The 21870-nt window shown below is 39.3% G+C and overlaps 1 long non-coding RNA gene across 1 annotated transcript; it reads left to right on the top strand.

Annotated features, from left to right (window-relative positions):
* Nucleotides 1-4820: 4820 nt before the first annotated feature.
* LOC113487259 lies at nucleotides 4821-21786 on the top strand. The gene is made up of 5 exons (XR_003399753.1): nucleotides 4821-4924; nucleotides 8059-8062; nucleotides 8309-8313; nucleotides 10038-10047; nucleotides 21777-21786. It is a non-coding gene; the product is annotated as an uncharacterized LOC113487259 (long non-coding RNA).
* The last annotated feature ends 84 nt before the right edge of the window (nucleotides 21787-21870 follow it).

The following is a 21870-nucleotide window of genomic DNA, read 5'->3' as shown; positions in this document are numbered from 1 at the left end:
GACTCTATGTTAAGCCTGTTACCAGCTACAGGCTCTTTTTAACAACTCTGTACAGATTTGTGTGTAAAGCATGACAACATTGTTTTCTTACTGGGGGAAAACTTGAATGATATTTATGTAAAAGACTAGCCCATATGACACTAGCAGAATTTTCAGCCAGGGCAGTTAGACTATTACAATCCTTAGCCAACAGCAAGGGGGATGGTGTCCCTCCAAATCGTTAATTTTTTGATTTAAATTGAAATTAAAGGGACAGATGAATTGCAGTTTTTCAGCAATAGCATTAATCACTAAACCTGTACCAGACAGTAACATTCCTGTTGAGAAGGACATGGACTGTTAAAGTGAGAAAGTTCTATTCGTTACTGTACCCCAGAGCAATCTGAGCATGCAACGAAAAAAAAAAAAACCAAAAAACCAAACAAAACAGTGAAAAGAAAATATTACTCAGACATGAAGCGTACATCCACCTGCCTAATGCTAGCTAGCACCTGTGAATACAATGCACACAATAAACTACACAGCATAGAGTGAAAGGGTTGATTTTACAAGGAAAAAGGAGATATTACACCCTTTGCCAGTTACCGAAATCAATGACTAGAGCAAGGTTATAGAGACTCAGACAATTATAGTTTCAGACACTATAGGTTATCTTTTCAGACAGTATAACCTCAAATGTTTCCTCTAGAGTTTGTACAGCTCTAAGCACTTCATCAACACAATTTAAATAATGACAATAACGTACCAGTATTGTTTTTTAAGAATGTGATAAAACTTGAATAGTCCTTTATGTTTCTGCTGCAAGAGGGAACAAGAAGGTTTAGAAACGCAATTCACAACTATAATGTTGGTTCATGGAACCACAAGCTACCCAAAAGATTTAGGGTGGTTCTTGATTCACGATAACTCTTGAGTTTGATATCCTGGCTGACTGCATACACACACACACACACGCAGCCAAAAAAGCAAAACATAACACAAAAGAAAAACCCCAGAAAGCATGCTTTCATCCTTCTCAGTTAGGAAATTAGATTTGTGCACAAGTCTACTAAAAGTCTATAACAGTAAATAAAGCATAACAAAGAAAACTTCAAGCTAGCTGTACAAAACTGTTTTGTAAGCTGACAATGTTTATATGTTTTCTGATCAGTCCCTGTGCCCTCACCAACAGAGGCACAGACACAGCCATGACTTCCATCTTCTTTGGAAATGGGTTAGAAGCACTTTGTAATATTAAGAAATATTTATGGTGCCCTCCTGTATCTTAGGAAAATGTTGACCTAAAGCATTAAGTGCATTTTGGGAACAGGGATTTACTTTGTATTGATCCTTTGTAAAATATTTGGGCTTACTATCAGATCTCCTCAAATAAGCTGTTCAAGCATTAAAGAACTAACTCAACTTTGAAATATATTCCCTCCCACTCAAAAGACTGAAAAACAAGAACAAATTCCACATTCTGAGTTTTTATGGAACTTATTAGTGTCTTCCTCCGATCACAAGCAGTTTCTTCAGTGAAAATACAACTTTCCAAAAGATAAAATATTTGTCATAGATTTATAGATATCAATACCTTTTGCTTCACATAGTCACTTAAAATATAGACCTTCTGGTTACTGCTGAATATGGGGAAGAACAAGAGTTTTCTCATCTCAAGAGCTACATTTTCAGGCCAGGAATGTTACAAAACTGAACTCCAGCCAGCCTTCCCCCAAACACCCATTTTCCTTTTACCACAAAAGCTTCATAAGCAGGTAGTTGAGATACATGAACAGAACAACTCTGTATGAGGAACAACCCAAGCAGATCAGGATTTCTTTGGTGAGAAAAGAGATAGTAGGGCAGGGTGGGAGATTTGAAATCACATGAAACATAAAAGGAAGGGTCAACTCCTATGAATGTCACAGTGTAAGATCTGAGGAGCATCAAGTGAAACTTCAGGGGAAACACTAACCACAGAAATTGTAACTGACTACACACATGTAATTCACCTCTGGAACTTCTTGCTGCAAGGCCCTGTGGGTGCTCGTAGCTTACAGAAGTTCACAAACCAAGTAGATAAATCAACATGGCTCAGGAAGGCTCTGAACCACAAACAGTGGATAGGGACGATTCTGAAGACCACCACTATGTGCCTGCCCTCTTCCTATACTCACCCCAGGTATCCACCACCACTTCAGATTATCAGCAACAGACCAAGGCAACAATTTTATTTTTATTTTTTAATTAGGTCAAAAGAAAATGGCTTGTCACAGTTAACCTTACAGCTGCACAATGCGTGTCTGAGAGTGCAAACACTACCCAGAATATCCAAGTGACTTTTAAAAGACTTTTATGGATATTCCACTCTCAAAGGATGCTGGACAAGATCAATGGACGCCAACCGAGATCATTATGTATGACTTACCTTGCCCATTTCCTTCCCTTTCTGCCTTTGAGGCTCTTTTAGTGCACTGAATGTCTTTCTGGGGAATTTCATTTAATATCTTGGCAGCATACTCAATTCTTCCTGTCAGATCCTTGAGGCAGTCCTATAAATAAAGGGCAGAATGCTTTATTACTAGAGTCAGCAAAAGAATTGTGCACAATGATGTCCTTACTCATACCACAACGTTATTAAAATGTGCATACTGTTTCTGTGGTTCAGAGGCAAAGGGAGTCAAGCAATTGTAACTTAATGGCTTCAGTTCTCTCTTCTCCTAGAAATATGTGTAACACTTTGTATTTTGAATTCTGCTCCACATGAGCTGCCATCTCTGCCTCCTCTATTTCTGTTCACTCACACAGGCCCACATCTCACTGCTCTTGCATGAATGAACACATACTTCATTTGTGTTTAGTACTGATACGCAATTACTATCAACCGCAAACTGTGCACTTCAAGTTTTAACAAATGGCAGACTGCTAGGACAAACAGTGCTATATTAAGGTTAGAGCTCAGGACTCCTAACTGACCTTTGTATTTCCAGCTGCCTCTAACATGCAAGAGACCTGGAAGAAGTCACATACAGTCCCCACTCCACATCCACTGAAACTCCTACAGCCTGTTGCTGCAGAACAGTGGCCTCAAAACTTTGATGGAAAGTAAAATAGGAAGCAAGTTATTGCTAAATGTACTAATTTAAAACTAGCCTACTTCAAAAAGACTTCAAAGTACTTGCTAGTGTTACAGAACAATCCATTCAGGGATGACTTACAAACACACATTGCAGCCAGGCTCATGATTTTATCATGATGCTCATCCTATTTGTGTGCACTATACCCTCGGGCTTACATGATAAAGAAGAATAATAGTATTTACTTTCTTAAAAAAGATTTGTCTAACATCAGGAAAGCACTAAAACAGGACCAAACCCAACCATTTCACTCGTCAGGAACTGTAGTCCTACAAACACTAACATCAAAAACTTAACCAGTTCTGAAGTGGCAAAGTTGCTTAATGTATTTCCAGCGTGACTCTCCCCAAGCATTAAAAGTACTTTCATTTTGCTGTTTTAAGTGATTAAATAGTTTTTATTAAAAACTTAAAACTTGATGTTGCCTGATAACAGATCTGCAAGAAAACAAAGTCCAAAAAGCATCAGCAGCATCTTACTTGGGTGCAGCACTTTCAAGGCAAACACATTTACCCTACGAGCAGCTATTCACCTTTTTAAGTAAACAGTATATATTGATCTACCTGGGGGGGTAGCTAGAAGCAAAAGTATCCTCAACACTGATGAGGGGCATTATATTAAGAAATTAATTTCAAAATATTTTATATTTATTTAAGGCTTATAAAACTTTAATAAAACATTATGTCTTGACAGTGATACCATGGAGCAAATGCTCCATTATCAATCATTAGCAGCCTCTTCTGGGAGAGAGAGAAGGAAAGAAGACATGCTCCACTTGAGTGAGATTTTATGAAGTGAATCCTTGCTACAGGGGAATGCGCCTATTGCCAGATTTGGTTCAATTTTATGACAGAGCAACACACATTTCATCCAAAGTGCAGCCTTCTAGAATGGGCAGAAATTCCACTGGATCACCTCCTTACAGAAAATACCCAGAAAGGGATGAACTATCACTATATACATAAAGACAGCCTGCACCACCTCTTTCTTTCTCCTTACTCCTGTCCTCATCAAAATTGTTAAACTGATGCCCTACTACAGAATTTTATGGGAGAAAACCAAGATTCAACTGGCAATAAGTCCCACATCACTAACTAGAATATCTATTTCTGAACGTGGACTTTGGGAAGACCCATTTAACTGTTGGGCTCATTTCTTGGGCGGGGGCACGGCTGGATATCAATGCTGACAACTGGAGTTCTGCAGTTGCTGCCTGTTCAGCTTCTGCTTGTAGTGACTCTTAACCGTGGAGTAGTGGAGAGAGGTTAGAATGATGCCTGCAAGCAGTTGGCGCTAATTGCTGTAAGGGGCCTCAGACAAGAACGAACCCAAGGACATAATTTTTGCAACTGTGATGGGTACATCCGGGACAGGGCAGAGAAACCAACAGACACCTGTGAGAGCCAAAGATAAGAAAGCCGAGAAACTTTACAGACAGAGCTATAAGCCAAGACCTTGTATGAAAAAAGGCTCAGAGTTCATGGAAAGGACACTAAAGTACCCTCTTCAGAAACCACTTGGGACCACCACAGACCACTGAAACCCCCCATGGAAGCCCCTCAGAGACCCTTCCCCAAATTTTAGTATGCTTGTGCAATGTATTAACATATGCATTAGATCCTCTGGAAATAGATCTGTACTTCTCATAAATTACATGAATAGTCATTTATTGTAGATAATGTGTTCTTTTGTCTTTCAGCATGCACATTAGGTGGAACAATCCCCCATGCATCCAGCACTGCAATAAAGAATGCCTGCCTTTAAAACTTCAAACTAAGTCTCAGAGGGTTCTTTTGAGACCGATTTTAGTATAGTTGCACCTCTTAGGCTGAAATGACTCAGTTCCATATACCTTGCACACAATGAGGCCATGAAAGATAGAATATTAGTAAGACTTTCACTTTGGTTCACTCCAGTACTACAGTTACCAGTAAACTCCTACTGAAAATCTAACAATTAAAACTTATTTCTGAAATCCAATATGAAAGTAAACTTCCTCTCTTATTAAAATGCTCACAGAAGGAAGAACAAAGGTGTCAAATAGTAAAAACATTTTTGGTCTATGGTCTTCAGCATGATCCACTGTTTACTCAAACTCATTCTGTTCAGATCAGTCATTGACTTTCTCAGTACACACGCAGTACAATATTAAAATCCCGAATTTTTAATAGTAGGTTTCCATGAGGTCTTCAGTTTTAACAGACCTTCGTTAAAGTGTAGCGACATATTTCAAGTGGACTTCACTTATACACAGGGGCAGTTTTTGTCACACAGAGCCATAGGGAACACTAACAGTAAGCACTATGACCAGTAATAGGATTTCATCAATACTAATGACAGAATCAAAAGAATTTGTGATTATTTCAGTAATACAAATAGCAGCTGACATCCATTAACACAAATCAAAATGTGGGAAAATAAAAAGCACCATTTACACATGGTTTCTAATTATTACAAGCCACAGAGTAAACCTGCATAAAGTGACATCATTATTTGAACTACATCCAGATTAGTTTCATGTCTCATATGTAACTCTTGGCAAAAAAGGATTTAACTGTATACTTCAGAGAAAAAGAAAGATCTTTTCACCAGATATCTGTTGACAGCACATGGAAACTCTGATTTCCATTTATCTTTACAACAGCTATAGAAAGAGTGCCTAAGGACTCAAGAAAAAAAGTTTGTAAAATTACTTCGTTAGATTTGTCTGAAAAGACAAAAAGTAACATGGATGCATCAAAATAAATTATGCATCAAAGCCAATTCAAAGATTAATTTAGCAACTGTCAAATGCAACTATTAAACATGAAAAAGTAGGATGTTTGCACAGTTCTAACATTTTTTTATTATATATACACAATTCATATATATATATATATATATATATATATATATACACATATATGGTTTCATAGTCAAGAATTAAACCAGCAGTGTGGGGTGGGCTGCCTTTCAGACACATTAAGTAAAAGAGAAAACCATTTAAAATCATATGCATGTATTTTTAAACACAAGCATGCAATAATATTCCTCAGTGCCTTTGAACAGGTATCAATGTCAAACTCAGGGCTGGAATGTCATCACTGCTGGCAGGGAACTACTGCGAGGACACTCATGTATGCAGTGGTCCCACTGACACCATCAGGTGTTGTTTATGCATGATCCAAGTCTAGATGTCAAGGCAAAACAGAAGGAGTCAGCAGGGAATATACCACAGAAGAAAGGGGTAAGAAGAGAAGGATGAGCAACACAGATACCAATGAAAAGGAAAACAATTTTTCCCTTCTCTTTCAAAGGGGATGTTAAACACAAATGTAGATTCCGCTGTAAACAGGAATGATCTTGACATGAAAGAGCTGACAGTTAGGCCTTAAACACACTCAAGAGAAACTTAAAATCAGACACACTTTCCTACAATAGATTCTCAAAAAATCAAATCTTAACTCCTGTGTTAAAATAAATTTTGCCATATTCTGCTAAAACATGGGCCCTTTTTGCAAGAGCAAGCCAACAGAAAAATATACATTTAAATACTTCCCATTTTTTTAAAATGAGCTTACCTGCACATTTTTACTTTCAAAAATCTGTATCCATTTTTGATTTGAACCATAGAACAGCTTTAAAAAGAAAAGTAACTTCTTAAAAACAACTAGGTATCTCTGAGAGCTAGTTGAATACTTTCTCAGAGGCTTATTCTTTCACTTCAAAAAGCAACTAAACCCATGGTGCCAAAGCATTCTCTGATTTTTGGACTAGATGCATCAACATGAAAAGTAGTTCAGCTGCCAGGGAATCAGACTGCATTTCAGGAGAGCTGGATTCCAACCTCTTATTTTCCCTAGACTTGGTTTCCCAAGGGAGCTACAATAAATTACTTGATTTCTCCTGGTTTTAGCTTCCCATACGTAGATTTTAAAAAAAAAAAAAAAAAAAAAAAAAAAGTTTATTTCTTTGCTTCCCTTCTGTAGTTGCTGATTTGGATTTCAAGGTGTGCAGATTTTAAAACTATATTTGTGGAGCACTCTAGGATCCTGATCCTGTTTGATTCCCATTGATATATGCTAATAATTAAGTATATTGTGATGGTTTGACTGACTAAATGCCAGGTATCCACCAAGTCGCTCTATCACTTTCCCCGCCCCCCCTTTTCCCCTTGTTTTCTCAATAGGGTAAAGAGGGGAAAGAAGATAAACTAACCCTTGTGGGTGAAACAAAAGCAGTTTTAATATAAGCAAGGCAAAGCAAAAGTCCGCGCGCGGAAGCAAAAGCAAACAGATTTAGTCTCTACTTCCCATGGACAGGCGATGTCGGGCCTTCTCAGGAAGCAGGGCTCCAATACACGTAGTGGTTGCTTCGGAGGACCAAGGGTGACCCCCACCCCCTTCCTCCTTTCTCCCAGCTTTATACTGAGCAAACGTCATATGGTATGGAATATCCCTTTGGTCGGTTTGGGTCAGCTGTCCTGGCTGTGTCCCCTCCCAAGATCTTGCCCACCCCGTCCCACTGGGGGAAATATCAGAAAAAGCCTTGGTGCTGTGTAAGCGCTGCTCAGCAGCAGCCACAACACCAGGGTGCTATCAACACCCTGCCAGCTCCCGACATAAAACACAGCACCGTGAGGGCTGCTGTAGGGGAAAACCAATTCCAGTTCAGCCAGACCCAGTACATATATAAAAAGCCTTACTAGTTAAAACTATTAGACATACATCTGGGTTTAGACCTGCAACAGTTACCAGCACTGTTTAGATCTCGGTGCAAAAAACCCAAGAGTTTGGGGTGGTGAGAAATGGCATACTATAGCTACAACAACAGATCAGACTGCAGACACAGCATTTGTAGGATACAGAACAAGGAAGAAGAGTGCTAGACCTTCTATGGAAAGGTTACAAAATTGTTTAACCATAAATTACTCCAAACAATAAATATATATTCAGTGATCTAGTGGTGTACACTGCTTAAATTTTCCATGAAAATTCAAGTCACAAGATTGCTGTAAACATCCTTCACTCTTAGGTAAAACACCACAATACATTAACTTGACTAATCTCCCCTTACCAAGACCACATTAACCTTTCATAATTACGAGATATGCATCGACAAACATCAGAGACAGAACTAGCCTCAGTGCAGGACACACGTTCATTGGAATCAAACTAGATAAAAGTACTATCAGCCATTAAATCTGGACAGAGAACAAGTGGTTGAATTATTTGTGCAAAACCAGTGCCATCTTGGGACACTGTCAGCTCCCCCTTTACTAAAATTCACAAGAGTCCTCATTAAAGAGATGAAGGTGCATTAAATGAAGGCAGAAATTAGAGCTAATTTTAAATATGCACTGGTTTAACAGAACCTTGTAATCTACTCAGGTGCATTACACTTGTGATTTCCTTAATGTTTCTTTAATGATTTTGGAAGGTAATTCTCTGTTGCATTGCAAACCAGTTTTGTTCAGACACATTCAAGTTTTCCCACAGTGGAGTAAGCAAGTTATCAAGAGAACTAATTAGCTTGACCTTCTGTTTGCCCAGTAATGAGAAATGCATCAAACAGGTCTCTCTTTTCATGTCTGACTCTGTCAATTAAAGCTCAGGCTTTCTATTCATTGCATTGTCCTCAGGAATATTTACCACAAGCACAGCCAATATAAGCAATACCCTACCCACTCACCTCTTCACACTACCAGGTAATAGCTTTAAATTTTTCTTTAGTGGAGGAAAACAACAGCCATAAATGAAACTTCCTTTGCAGAAGCCAAATAAAATCGTTCTGATTTCAGAGTTCCTTAGGCAAATTAAAAGCTACAGACTCAAACACTAAATGGCCCCACAAGAAAGAACCACTCTCCTAAGACTAACCATAACCTGATTTATTAGGAAATTCAGGAATTGCTACATTTGAGTAAATTACAGATCCTGATTTCTCTGGCACTCTAATAGCTCATTTTTGTAAATATAAGCCCTTAGCTCATACATTCAACCTCCTTTTACAAATAAAGCAAGTCAGAAGGTAAACCATCAAACCATCAAAATCAAAGGCAAAGACCTGAAGACTAACAGGAGCAGGGACTCTAATGTAAATTATCCCTCATGTTACTCAGAGAAGCTCATAACAGTCAAGGTTACAGGGAATGAATTGAGGAAGGTTATTATGGATAAGGTGTTGTCTGCCTTTTTTCTATTTTAAGATCGCGCAAAAGTCACATATATGAAATTCCAGCAATTTTTGCAAGACCCCTATAAGATCATAGAAAATGGATTTTAAGACCTAATATAAAGACTTCACCTTTCCATTCCACAGCCTCAGATCTATACATTCATGACATCTTCCAGACATACTTTTACAAACAAACCCAACAGACCTTGACAGTTCCTCTGCTTAAGGAAATTTCTAGGTCTTCTGGATTCAAAATTCTCTACCAATTTCATGCTGAGTATGCAAAACACTCCGGTTTTGCAGTCCTGATTATTTCCTTCATAAGTGTGCAGTTGAACTGCAGAGAAGCCAAGGACCAGCTCTTGCAAAGACAGCTTGTTTCTTGCAATGAAGAGCACCACAGATACCCAACCCATTTTCACCAGTGACATTCATCATGTGAATGAGGCTCTTAAGCTCACCGAGTGCTCCATGGAGAAAGTCAGCACCTCCAGTGGTGTTCACAGCAACCCTCACGCTGAGCCAAATGCCATCTAAATTGCCTTTATCAGAAGGACGTGTGTCTTGCTTTTCCTGCAGGAGTCCATATTTCTCTTTTAGAGTTCCCGCATCTGACAACATCTTTGTGACTTGTCCACTTGAAGATCTTTCTGCTGAAGACCAGTCAGCTCTCATTCTTCGCCCTGAAATATGGCTGACATGGGATGTAGTGACACTCTCAGCCAATGCCCTTGCGATCTGAGCAAGTGGCCAAGATGTAGAAAGTCCAATTTCAGTTTTCTCCTCCACTTGAGGGAGGTTCAAACTGGCACCGTCCACTGCCCTACCAGCCAGGAAACCTTAGAGGCTAGGAACTCACAGTAGACCTGGGCAGATGATGCAGATTTAAGCTGGAAGCAGGCAGGTGGGGAAAGTTAATTCTGAGTTTTCCATATACAGTAGACGGCCTTAAATGCTACGCCACACATAAAAGAATGTGACCATCTTATCACCCTCATTTTTCTTCAGTTTTGAACAGACATTTAACTGATCTTGTTGTATGCGTTAATGTTTAAAGCATATGCTGCAAGATGTCCCTTGGAACAATAAATGCAGCTTGGTGGAGGACTCGTGAGGCAGAGACAAAAGGTGCTGAGCTATTCTCAAGACAGACCAGAGCACATGCCCACACGGGGCCTTGGGGAAACTCCCTGATGACAATAGATGCCTGCAGGCTAATACAGTGGATTTTAAGGACTGTGCTCCCTGGCTTAGATACCTGAACTCTCCCTACATCCCAGTGTCAGCACCTTAAAGCTTTTGGGTACTGCTTCTCAAGCAATTCCTAACAGATCTTAGAGATCAAAACCCAGTGTTCCGAGTGCCAACTTCCATCCTTTTCTACTTGACAAAACTAGTCCACTTCTATAAATCTGCATTCATATTATTTCCCTAATGAAAAAAGGTTGATCAGAAATCACCTTGGTTTCCAGCAGCTTTTAGCAGCAGTCAGTCTTAGCTGATCAGATATTATTTGCTGTGCAGTAAGAATATACCAAACTTTGAAAAACAATGTCAGGCAACAGAATTCAACTGGTGTTCAAAGAGCTGAGTCAGGAGGGATGCTTTGTGGGTAAAGCACTGTCTGCAAACTGAGTCTTTCCTAATTCTGCCTTAGAACATGCTTTTAAACCTCAGGGAGGCTATCAGTTCCTCTTTCTCAGACCATTTCTCCATCTGATAAATGGAGATAAATATAATCTCTCTTATAGCACACTTTGAGAACTACATAATAGTAAGATTATGGGGTAATCAGCACCTCATAGTAGAGGAGACACTCCTTCAAAACACTGGCAAAAAAACCCACTGCCTTTCAATTTTAAAAGAAAACAAAACCAGGTAATTAGCAAAGAGAGTAGCTGCCAGCCAGGCATCATGTTTTCTCAGTCACAGTTTTATGTAACCATCATGAAATCTGTTGGTCCAATTCCCTGTTCTCTTAATTTCCAAAAGGAGAGCAGACACCATTGTTTGCTCTCTTGGGCATCATACCACAGAAGAGCTAATGCTGACTGCTCAGGGTCAACAGTAGAACATACTACAAAGTCCAAAGCATCCCTGAGCCCTTGAACATTTCTTTTTTCTCATATCAAAATATGAAAACCAGAAATCCTTTACCTCAGAAAAGAAAAAAAAAGTCACTAGATGGGGAAAACACAAAACAGAAAAATGTTCTTGTTTTATAATTAGAAGGTAAAATCTTAGAGAAACATGTTGCAAGAGCACCTGTCAATATGATGCAGCCTTCTCCCTCATGGACATTATTCACATCATCTAATGAGAACAGACAACACGGACGGCTAGGCCAGCATGCTGGTAGCCAACATGTGTTTGATGTGCACGTGGCATTGCGAAAGTTAAGGTGAGAAAGACCAAAGGGAAGTTTTCCTTTCACAGTACTCACCCATTTTAAACTAGAAACTCCTTTGCAGTATTTATATCATGTGGGAAGGAAACAAAATAGAAACTGGAAACAACTTTAAGATTATAGCACCCATAATGTTAGCTGCATAATCGAATGGCAAAACTAACTCATTTATTACATCAGTATTTCTTTCTTAGTGTCATAAATTAAGCATATTTTTTGGCAGTTCTCCCTTGCCAGGAACAATTCTTTTATTCATGAACCCACTCATTTTAAGGACTGAGTCTTTAGAGCCCATTAGGAAAACATCATCAACACATTTTGTTTTTTTAATGCAAGGAAAGAAACGTTAAGCAAGCTGCCGTTCCCATTTTTCAAAATAAATCTGTTCTTCTCTCACACAGTTATATACCAGTACATAAAACATTGATTTCTGCAGAGTTACTTCTGATTTACATGGCTGTGGAAGCAGAGTCACAAACCCATAGCATACGTAAAGATATTTCTGTACTGCCTCCTTATGTTGCTGAGTCGGCATGCATCTAACCTAAGACAGCAGAGGAATTTAAAGTGCTATTATGCTGCAAAGGGAAAACGTGCCTTGCTTCCCAGGCTAAGGATTATTATTCATACTGCCACAGTGCCCTGAGAGCAAGACCCTATGTGCTAGCTGCTGTACATATCTCAAGACAGAACATTTTCTGAATATTTACCACCTAAACAGATAACAGCAAAACTAGAGCTAGGAAGTTGCAACAGAAACTCCACCAAGGCTGCCTCAAGGTCTCCCTGAGCACCTGTGACAGGCCTAAGTGCAGCTCAGGGCCACAGCATCATGTTTCCTCTCCACTTAGACTCCCTCTGAACAGGACAGTGCTTTCTGCTACAACTTGGTATTGGTCTTCTGAACCACAACACGGATACAGCCTTAATATTTAGTATGATACATTAAAGCATCTCATACTTTAATCTTTTCACACATTTGTGGGGAAATGACCTGAATGAAAAAAAAAAAATTCTTTACCTTTGGAAGTGCATACACACTGATACTTGCTGGTATTTTAGTGGTCTCCTTTTGATGACAAATGGGGAAGCGTGGTGGAAATCAAAGACACACATCCTATTATTTGAAGGTGTGTGTCAAAAAAAAAAAAAAAAAGATGATTTGACAATCTTTGTCTATGTAAACAGCTTTCCTGTAGACAGGAAGTACTCCTCTGCTAGTCCTTGGGTCAAACAGATTCACTGAGGCATTGCAAGTTATCAGATACTTTTTAAGAGCAATTTTCTAGGTATTCATGAAGTTCCTGCATAAAAACACACACTCTCTGCTTGGTTAGGCACATTATTAAAACATCTAGCTCCAGTACTTCAGTCAGTTATTGACTTTACACCAACCAAATTTATTACCACTATTTGTTCATGACTTACATGTCTTTACCAAAAAACCCAAGTATGAATAATTCAGTTCTCATTTCACACCAACAGTACATTAATTTATTCATCAATTAGTCACAGATGAAAAGCAGAAGAAAAATATTCCCTAGCACTCCCACTGCCAGATTTCAATCTGAAAATAAAACAGTTCTCAGACATCTCAGAGGCTACATATTTTAACAGATGCCATCACTTTTGCCTTAGCAAAGGTGGCACTTGAATTCATACTATCCTCAAACATACTAGCACAACCCAAACTTCATATTTCTACCTCCCGTAGTACAACGGAGAGATATCTATGCAGGCAGAGTCTGGTTTGTCTTGCATAAAGCTAGAAACAAAGTGAGTGTGGAAATGCCAGCTGGCTTAGTACTTGCACCAAGAACACAGGATGTTTAAAAACAGACCTTTCCTTCAAGTTTAACAAGTATGTAGCATCAGGGCACTGGCTACCTATTCTCTATTGCATTCTTTTTGTAGGACAGATTTTTCATGGATCAATGGCTGTATCAAACACAAATATGTTAATTAGGAGGTAATACACTCCACTCTGTGAGCTGTTGGACTTGGGGGTCTGTGTCCAGCCGGACATCTGACCAGCTATAGGCTCCAGTCCTTTGCTTATCTTGGATGATGGACTGCAGCTCTTCAGTGGCAGAGAGGTTTCTCTGGGTATATTCTGTGCAGTGCCCAGAGCAACAAATGTCCATTTTTCACTGGAATCTCAAAGTACCAGTGTCACACAAATAACAAACCAGAATTTAAGCTGGGAATAGTCTACTAAACCATGAATTCTATGTACTGGTTTGTATCTCAGAGACTGCCTTTCCTAACACAGTTAACTGATGCATAAAACAATCTAGCTTTGTGTCCCATAACATATTAAAGAAAAAAAAAAGTCAAACATGAAGAGTTTGCAGCTGATTCACCGATATCCCTCCACACCAAAGCAGGTCTGACTTTTTCCACATCTGATGCAAGCTGCTCAAGAGACAAGTGTGCCATACAAGGAGGAGACACCCAGCAAAGTTAGTGAAAAAGTTCAGCAGACATTGCTGCCTAGTTCTTTTTCCTGGTTTGCTGCCCAATTTGGGCCAAAGAATATTTTTTCATTATCTCCTGCCTGATTTATGTTTACCTATATGTACAACAGAAACCTATGTTACCCTTTTGTAATTAGGCACTGTGCAGCCACCTGCCAGACTGTCTGTGTTCCAGCAACTCAGCATGTGCTTGTATAGCCAAGGTACAGAAATCACTGGAATGCTGCACAGGGTGACAAACTGCAGTAAATATCTTACAGGGAGGCAGTCTGCTTACTTACATCCAGGGTATAAAACTCTACATGCAACTCAAAAAACAATACCTAGTGGCAGAGAAGAGGAGACAAACAGATGGGCAACGTTCCTCTTCCTTGGTATTTTCTAGACTTGTTTTCTACCTTATTTTATCTAGGATATAACATTTTGAAAAAACGTATTTTTCAGTCTGTGGGCACTGTAAATGTATCATCAGTCTGTGAGGGTCTTTACATCCATATCTTATAAATAATAAACAGTGAAGCCAAATACAATTTTTCAAACTGATCTTTGATATGGAAGTGCTTAACTTGAAGAGCATTACAGAGGTCTTATTTTCAGCATACGGGGGGGTGGGGGGTGGGGTGGCGGTGTACATAGAAATCAGGCCCTCTGATAAGCATGTTCAAAAAGCCCCAGAAATCACCAGTTGTCTGTCCTGAAAGCAGGCTTGCATAGTACAGTCACCAAGGCATTACTGAAACATCAGTGAGACCACTTGTCTGTTTAACTAGGCATTTTCTGATCTGGAGCAAGAGCCAGAACTGTAGAAACCCCCCTCACTCCCACTGAAATCAATGACTCCAGAAGACATCACAAGGATTTGAGCACCTGAACAACATTAAAGCTTTGGCCTCAATTCCACAATGTTGCACAGAGCTAAGGTGGCAGCCTGTGCAAGTGTTTCATAATGAGATGACCCTTATAACCTATTTTTTTAAAAAAGTATATTGGGTATTTTCATTGTATATGCAAGCACATATTAATTTTCTATTTAGGGACTGCAAAGAAAGCAAACAGGAGCTGAAGTCACAGATTCCCAGTCACCAACATGACACATAACACTATCCCAGCATGTTGCATATTTATTCCTACTACCTCCCTAGGCCAAATGCACAGCAATTTCATTGGAAATTGGGTCGGATCCTTAACGCCAAAAGTAGCCTTCAGTGAAATTGCACATCACTACTGGCTAGCAACATCTGCTCCTAAGAAGCACCATTTACAAAAAGTTAGATAAATTCTGTAAGAAAGGACATTTTTTTTCACTCTGCATCAGAACAAAAGCTAAAAACACAAGAAAATCAGAAGAGAAGCCTCTCTCTAAATCCTCCTGGGTAAGACACTGACACAGGAAATCCAGTTTCATTTGCTACTTTCACTCACCTGAAGCAGGGTCTTGAACCAGCTTCCCTCGGCTGCATTTGAGCGAGAGCACTGGCCTAGCAGCAATTGCTCTAGCTTGGACACTCTTTTTCAATAGGAAAAATAACCTCCAAAAAAACCCAAAGGAAAAAAAAAATATCTATCCACAAACTACACCACCACTTGAAAGCTTAAACACCACCCCTCTCCCCAATCTCTCATCAGAATGGAGACCATTTAGCTTTAAAATTACCACGATCTTCAAGTAACAGTTACACCCCGCATGCAAACACGTAACCACTACACCCCTCCACTGCACTTCCACATCAGGGATCTTATCAGCCCTGTAGCAGTAAGTGCATTGTCCTTTGTCACATCCATTTTCGTTATGCATCTGTCTATCAAGCCATTCAAAGACTGAGTCCCTTCTATAGATGAAAACAGCCTCTTTTTTCTGGCTGAAGAGCAGATAGCCTATCTAGAGCACCAACAGAAAAACTTCAGCTCCTCTATTATATGCAAGCCATTTGTGTTCATAAAAGTCATAGTGCAATGGATCACCCCAACATTTATTCTCTTTATACTGCTTCTAACTACTCAAGTCAGAGGGTGCAAAGCACATCTGAATGTGGCAAGTAACAAAAAGCCCAAAGAGGAGAGGAGGCCAAGACAGATTGCTTGCTTACAAGAAAAATAAAGAACAAACAACTATTTACAATATCTCTTGTACAAAAATTGCACCTACGATGCATTTGACTAAAAAAAGGGAACCTGAAACAGCTGCCAGTCACATACACATTCTCCTAAGTAACTGCTGTTTCCCAGTGCAGCTTCAACAACTTTCAGTACTGCTTTATAAGCTTCCAGCATCTCCTTCCCTAGCTAAGGCAAACCATAACCCAAATAACACTTCAGCTCTTCTGTGTGGATCCAGTGATTTCCCCTCACTTAAGGGGAATTTCCATATTCTTTAGCACAAAAATATGGATAAATATTGAATTGGAAAAGAAAAAATTGTTACAGAAAAGAGATAGGTCTGTATATAACCTCACTGCCAAGTGCTTGGATCATGCATGATTTGTTAATGATGTGCCACTCCAAGACAGCGTTTGTAATAAAATACGTGTGTGACAAAAGCAAAGGCCTCTCCTGTGACAAGGTTCATGAAGGCTCTCACCCACTCCTTTGGAAAAACGTCAAAACAGGCATGGAAGGTGATCAGCCCCTCATCCAGCACACCTGAAGACTCTGTGTCAGTTTGCTTACATAAATCCTAAAGGACTGCAAGTACTTGCAGTTTCAGCACAGGCAATGGAAAGTTCACAGAGTTTTAAAAGACATCTATGCGGGCAGGACATCAGTTACAGGATACTGTTAAAACCTGAGTAATAAGCTCCAGGAAGATGACAAGCTCAAAGGTATTAAGATGACAGTTTTAGACACAGCCATTATTCAAATAGCTTTCTGCCACTGAGGGAAATTTATTAGAACTTTCAGTGTGATCGTCGCAATATGTAAATTGGACTGCTCAAATGAGGATGTATGGTGATGATGTGTGGTACGAATCGCCAGCTAAGAATTGGAAGTGGGGATGAAGAAAATGACACGATTACTGTGGTCAGGCATTCTGAAGGCCTTGGTTAACAGAATGAGCAAGATGTACTACATCAAAAAAACCCTCTAGAATATAGTTGTTCAAGAATAATAATAATAAAGCATCTGTCTTAAGTACTGAACTATGGAACATAGTATATCAAAAACAGGTTATTAGACACAGACACAAAAAGACAGGAAAAATAGATGAGTCTTATGGCCAACAAAATAGAGATTTTGCAAACAGTAAAACTATCAGATTCATGTTCCTAAATGGTCACTGTTTCATCTGTATTGCTGTTCAGATGTGAAGAGCCATTTAAAAAGAGCAAGTGATTATACATTTGAGAAAAACAGGCAACGTTAGCACTACACTACCAGACAGGTCACTGGGCACTGTTTATTTATTCTTTTAAAACACTTTTTTTTTCTTTTAATCTTCTATAAGGAAAAAAGCAGAGTTCTTTTAGAAAGCAAGTCTACCTCATTACTAAAAGTTAAGGTCTACAGTGTGAGAAAGCACTTCAGTTTTAATGAGATTGAAACACATGCAGTTATAGTCATCCAGGGACTAGCAGATCCTCTCTTCTTACTAGTCAGACACCTTAACAAACCTCTATTTTCAGAAAGTGCCAAGTATTCTTGCCTTCAGAACAGCCTCAAAATCACCTGATACCTTGTCACTGTATCAGCATCTGACCTTACACACAAGACGAGCACTGACCACCACTGTTGTACTTGTGTATGACCAAGAATCCCACTGACCACAAGCTGTCAGGAAGCTACATGCTGAACTGGACAGATAGTAACCGTGTAGGTACTTAAAAGACTCCCCACAGCCAAGCAACTGCAACCAGAAGGAAAACACACTGCAAAAATCCAGTGGGAGCTGCAAAACAGACATTGTCCAGATTACAAACACAGTTTACATTTTGCAGAAACAGTCACTTTACAGATCTTTAAAAAGTGGAAGAGGCATGCTGGAGTACTATCAAGTCACCCCAGTCAACAGAAGAACCACCAGATTTGAAGTTACAGTGTGAAAATACAGACACACCTCACCAGTTACTTCATGACTGTGTCATTTCTGCTGGATGCTTCCCTCATCATCTAGGTTACATTTCAGCTGGCCACTTTAAACCCATACATGTGTGTCAACACCACATGGATCAAGCAAAACAAATTAAGCAGAGTTTTACAGCATCCAAATACACTGCTGTTCAGATCACTTCCTCGAACAACAAGGATGCCAACATGGGTTTCTATCCCACCACAGGAGAGTTAACCCTCAAGGCAGATTAGCAATCACACAGAAGCTTTCAAGTTCTCAAAGGATGAAAAACAGACACATTTAAGGGCATCTAATCTATCCTTGCCAGGGTCCAACAGACATATCACTTTCCTGTCCCTGGCACCAAGATCAAGGCTGCAGGCTGAGAATCAGCATTGACACCTGGCCTGTGTCCGCAGCAGACAAGGGCAGTACACCACAAACCTCTCTGGCAAGCTTCGCATACACCTGGATCCACTACAGAAGGGAGGAATTTGAATAATCTACCTGCAGTGGCTCACTGAAGAGCTGCTCATGGTAACTGGAAGTGACAATGACAGTTGTGCAAGTAAACAATGGCTGTCTTTCCTTAAGGTGAGAGGGACTAGATATCTTTTGGAGTAAAGCTGGCCCTGCACTTTAAAATGCTGTGTCTAAACACAGAAAGCTATTGAGGCTTTTGAATGATTGTGCCATTAAAAAAGCCTATGTAACAGGGGAGTATTCATTTCAGTCTAACATTTTAGGCTGGAAAATAGGGGATATAGCTATAGCATCTGTGTATTCTTTGAATTGCAACTAGCAAATTCTGAAATCTGGTATCCAGTTGTCTGGTATGTAGTTCCACCTTCCAAGTAAAAGCAGTGGGTTTATTCTAGGTACATTCCAGATTCAGTCTTCAATGGCTTTACACTCACAGAAGCGTGAAAGAGAAGTAATATTGAAGGGCTCCCAAGAAAGATCAGGCAGGATCTGCTATGGCCCCAAAAGAGAGAAACTGCTGCCTTGGAAGGAAAAAAATAAATAAATAAATAAAAATTTAAAAAATCAACCACAGTATCTGTTGGTATCCCTAAAAAAAAAAAAAAAAACAACAACAAAAAAAAAAAAAAAAAAAAAAAAAAAAAAAAAAAAAAAAAAAAAAAAAAAAAAAACAAAAAACACAACAAACCCACAGTAATTGAAGATGTAGATAACTACACTTTTGACACTTTTGCAAATGGCTCACAACCCTGTTTTTCTGCCTTAACAGAAAGGGTCCTTTTACAGTGCACCACACAAAGCTAAGAAGAGAAGAAACTTTACAGTATCTACTACTGAAAACAAAGTAGACTATATGCCCTGGTGACTGGCATAATTCAAATTAAATAAATCAATTACAGTAGTGAAATACCTTCCAGTCTTCTTCAGACAGGTATAAAATAATTTAATCCAGACTAGAATATTGCAATATAAGAAAGTTATTTCATAGTGGTGTTTGGCATAACTAATCCCAGCATGATGGAGGTTGAGAAAGTAACTTGTTCTGTGAACAAGTTCCTCTGAGGGCCATATTCACACAGCCTAAATTACACTCAAGTCCCTGTACTTTGTATTTTCTAAAACTGGACCATGGTTTAATAACATATTGAAGTCCCATGAGTTGCTTTTTCAGTGGTTGCTCCATCACCAGCTCTGTCACCACTGACAAAACACAAGGAACTTAAGTGATTTTAATCCATCTCTTGATGAAGTTACATGATGGGACTTCTGGGATCATCTTCTAAACACAATGGTCAGTGACTACTACTGCACTACTGCCTACCTGCCTTTCTACAGTTTTCAACAAATGTCTTTTTTTTAAATTATTTCTCTGAATCCCTGTCATCGAAAAGAAAGATGAGTAAATGCATATTCCCTTTAGAACACAATTAAGCAGAGCCTGTACACTCTCAATGCTGAGATCTCAGCTGTGAATCTCCAGGAACATCACAGCAGTCTTGTATGTTGCAACCTAGGGCTGAATGGGAGAAAAAATAATAATAATAAACAACACCTTCAGCTTCAATCAGCAGCATGTTCCAGGATCACAAATTGCTACTGTGTATGAAGAAGGATCTGAAATGCAAATGATCAAAAGGCCATTAGAGACATTAAAGATTTAGCAGACGTATGTTCATCCTGTTTTTATTGGAGGGAATAGAGACATTAATTCCAAAGAAATAGATAACGAAATACAGTTACCATAGTCATCCTTTCACAGAATAGTTATGTGTCTCATTAAAATACTTATCATATCTACTGCCCAATCTTTAATGTTTCATGTGGGCAAAAAAGTATTAAAAATAAATATTCCCCATTCAGATCTAACTTTAATGACTGTTATTTACATCATTTTTGCTTATAGGATGGAAAGCTACTCCAGAGTTGTCTTACCACAGACTAACCTTCAGATGACTTTCCATTCAACTTGGACAGGCCATACACTCTCCTCAGAGGGAACGAGCCTTCAAGATTCTTTTGCTGCCTACGCCAGCATAGCATCAGGACTGAACAGGGTGATCTTGTAATACAGATTTGCAATTGTAATTCTCCAAAGCAGAAAGAGGATCTAAACTTATTCTTCTTCAAAGGGCATTCCTGGCATTTACTGCTGCAAAGGCATAAAAATAATCCTTATTCATAAATCCATCCAATAAATACCTACGCATATCTGTGAACAACTGGAAGAATTTTCTTGGGATTGCTTTAATTTCCATATGTAGTCATCTTTATGATCAGTGTAATAAAGGTTAAAAACCCTACTTTTCAACTAAAATTGGACCTAGAAACTTCTATTTTCAGTCTGCAGGCTTTGGGACTGTATTATTGTCACAGTCACATCATGTTATTTCCACCAAAACAGCTGGAGGTTTCCAGTGTAGGAAGCAATTATTATGAAAAGTGTCAATGTGTCATTCTCCCCAAGTCAAATGTTTAACTTCACGTTATAGCATTTGACAAGTATCCAGCTCTTAGTCTACACCAAGAAAAAGGAAAAAGGAGAGCGAGCCTGTGTGCAAGTCACAAGAGAAAAGAACAGTTTACTCACTGCTATGCAAGCAGATTTTGACATTGCTGACTGATGCCACAGTCGTGGTGCATTTCTAGAGTTTAATTGCTTTGGCAGAAGGCAGGCTTAGGTTTGTATGCATGAATGAACACACTGTTTGCCTTGACCCAACAATGCATATACAAAAGGTGTCAGTCTAAAACAACATGCTAAATAATTACATGTTCAATAAGCAGTGCAAGCATTTTAGGAAACAATAGTCACAATTCATGGCAGGGACAAGAGAAAATGTCCTGCCTGTCACATGCACAACAAGAAACAGTTCCTCTGTGATACCTTTCAGGCCTAAAAGGCTCAATTTAACAACAGGGTCCAAGGACCACACACATGCCTGCACATTCCTGGCACCACGTCTTCCCAGGGTATGTCCACACAGAGGAACAAAGGTGTGGTTGTAACCTCAAGCAGGTATGTCTGTTAGCATATGGTATATCTACTAGCTGAATCCATGCAGTCTGAATAGTTGCGTTAGTAAACAATACAGCACAAAACTAGACAATAACAAGCCAACAACTGGGCTACACGTTCCCAAGAGCAAGCATAAGTGCCCTCCTCTACGTCCTCCCCACATCTGCTGG

This window comes from Athene cunicularia (assembly GCF_003259725.1).
Source record: "Athene cunicularia isolate RWA chromosome 19 unlocalized genomic scaffold, athCun1 chr19_part1, whole genome shotgun sequence".
Lineage (NCBI taxonomy): Eukaryota > Metazoa > Chordata > Aves > Strigiformes > Strigidae > Athene > Athene cunicularia.
Note: the sequence above shows the minus strand (reverse complement) of the source record. Positions and strands in the feature narration are given on the sequence as shown.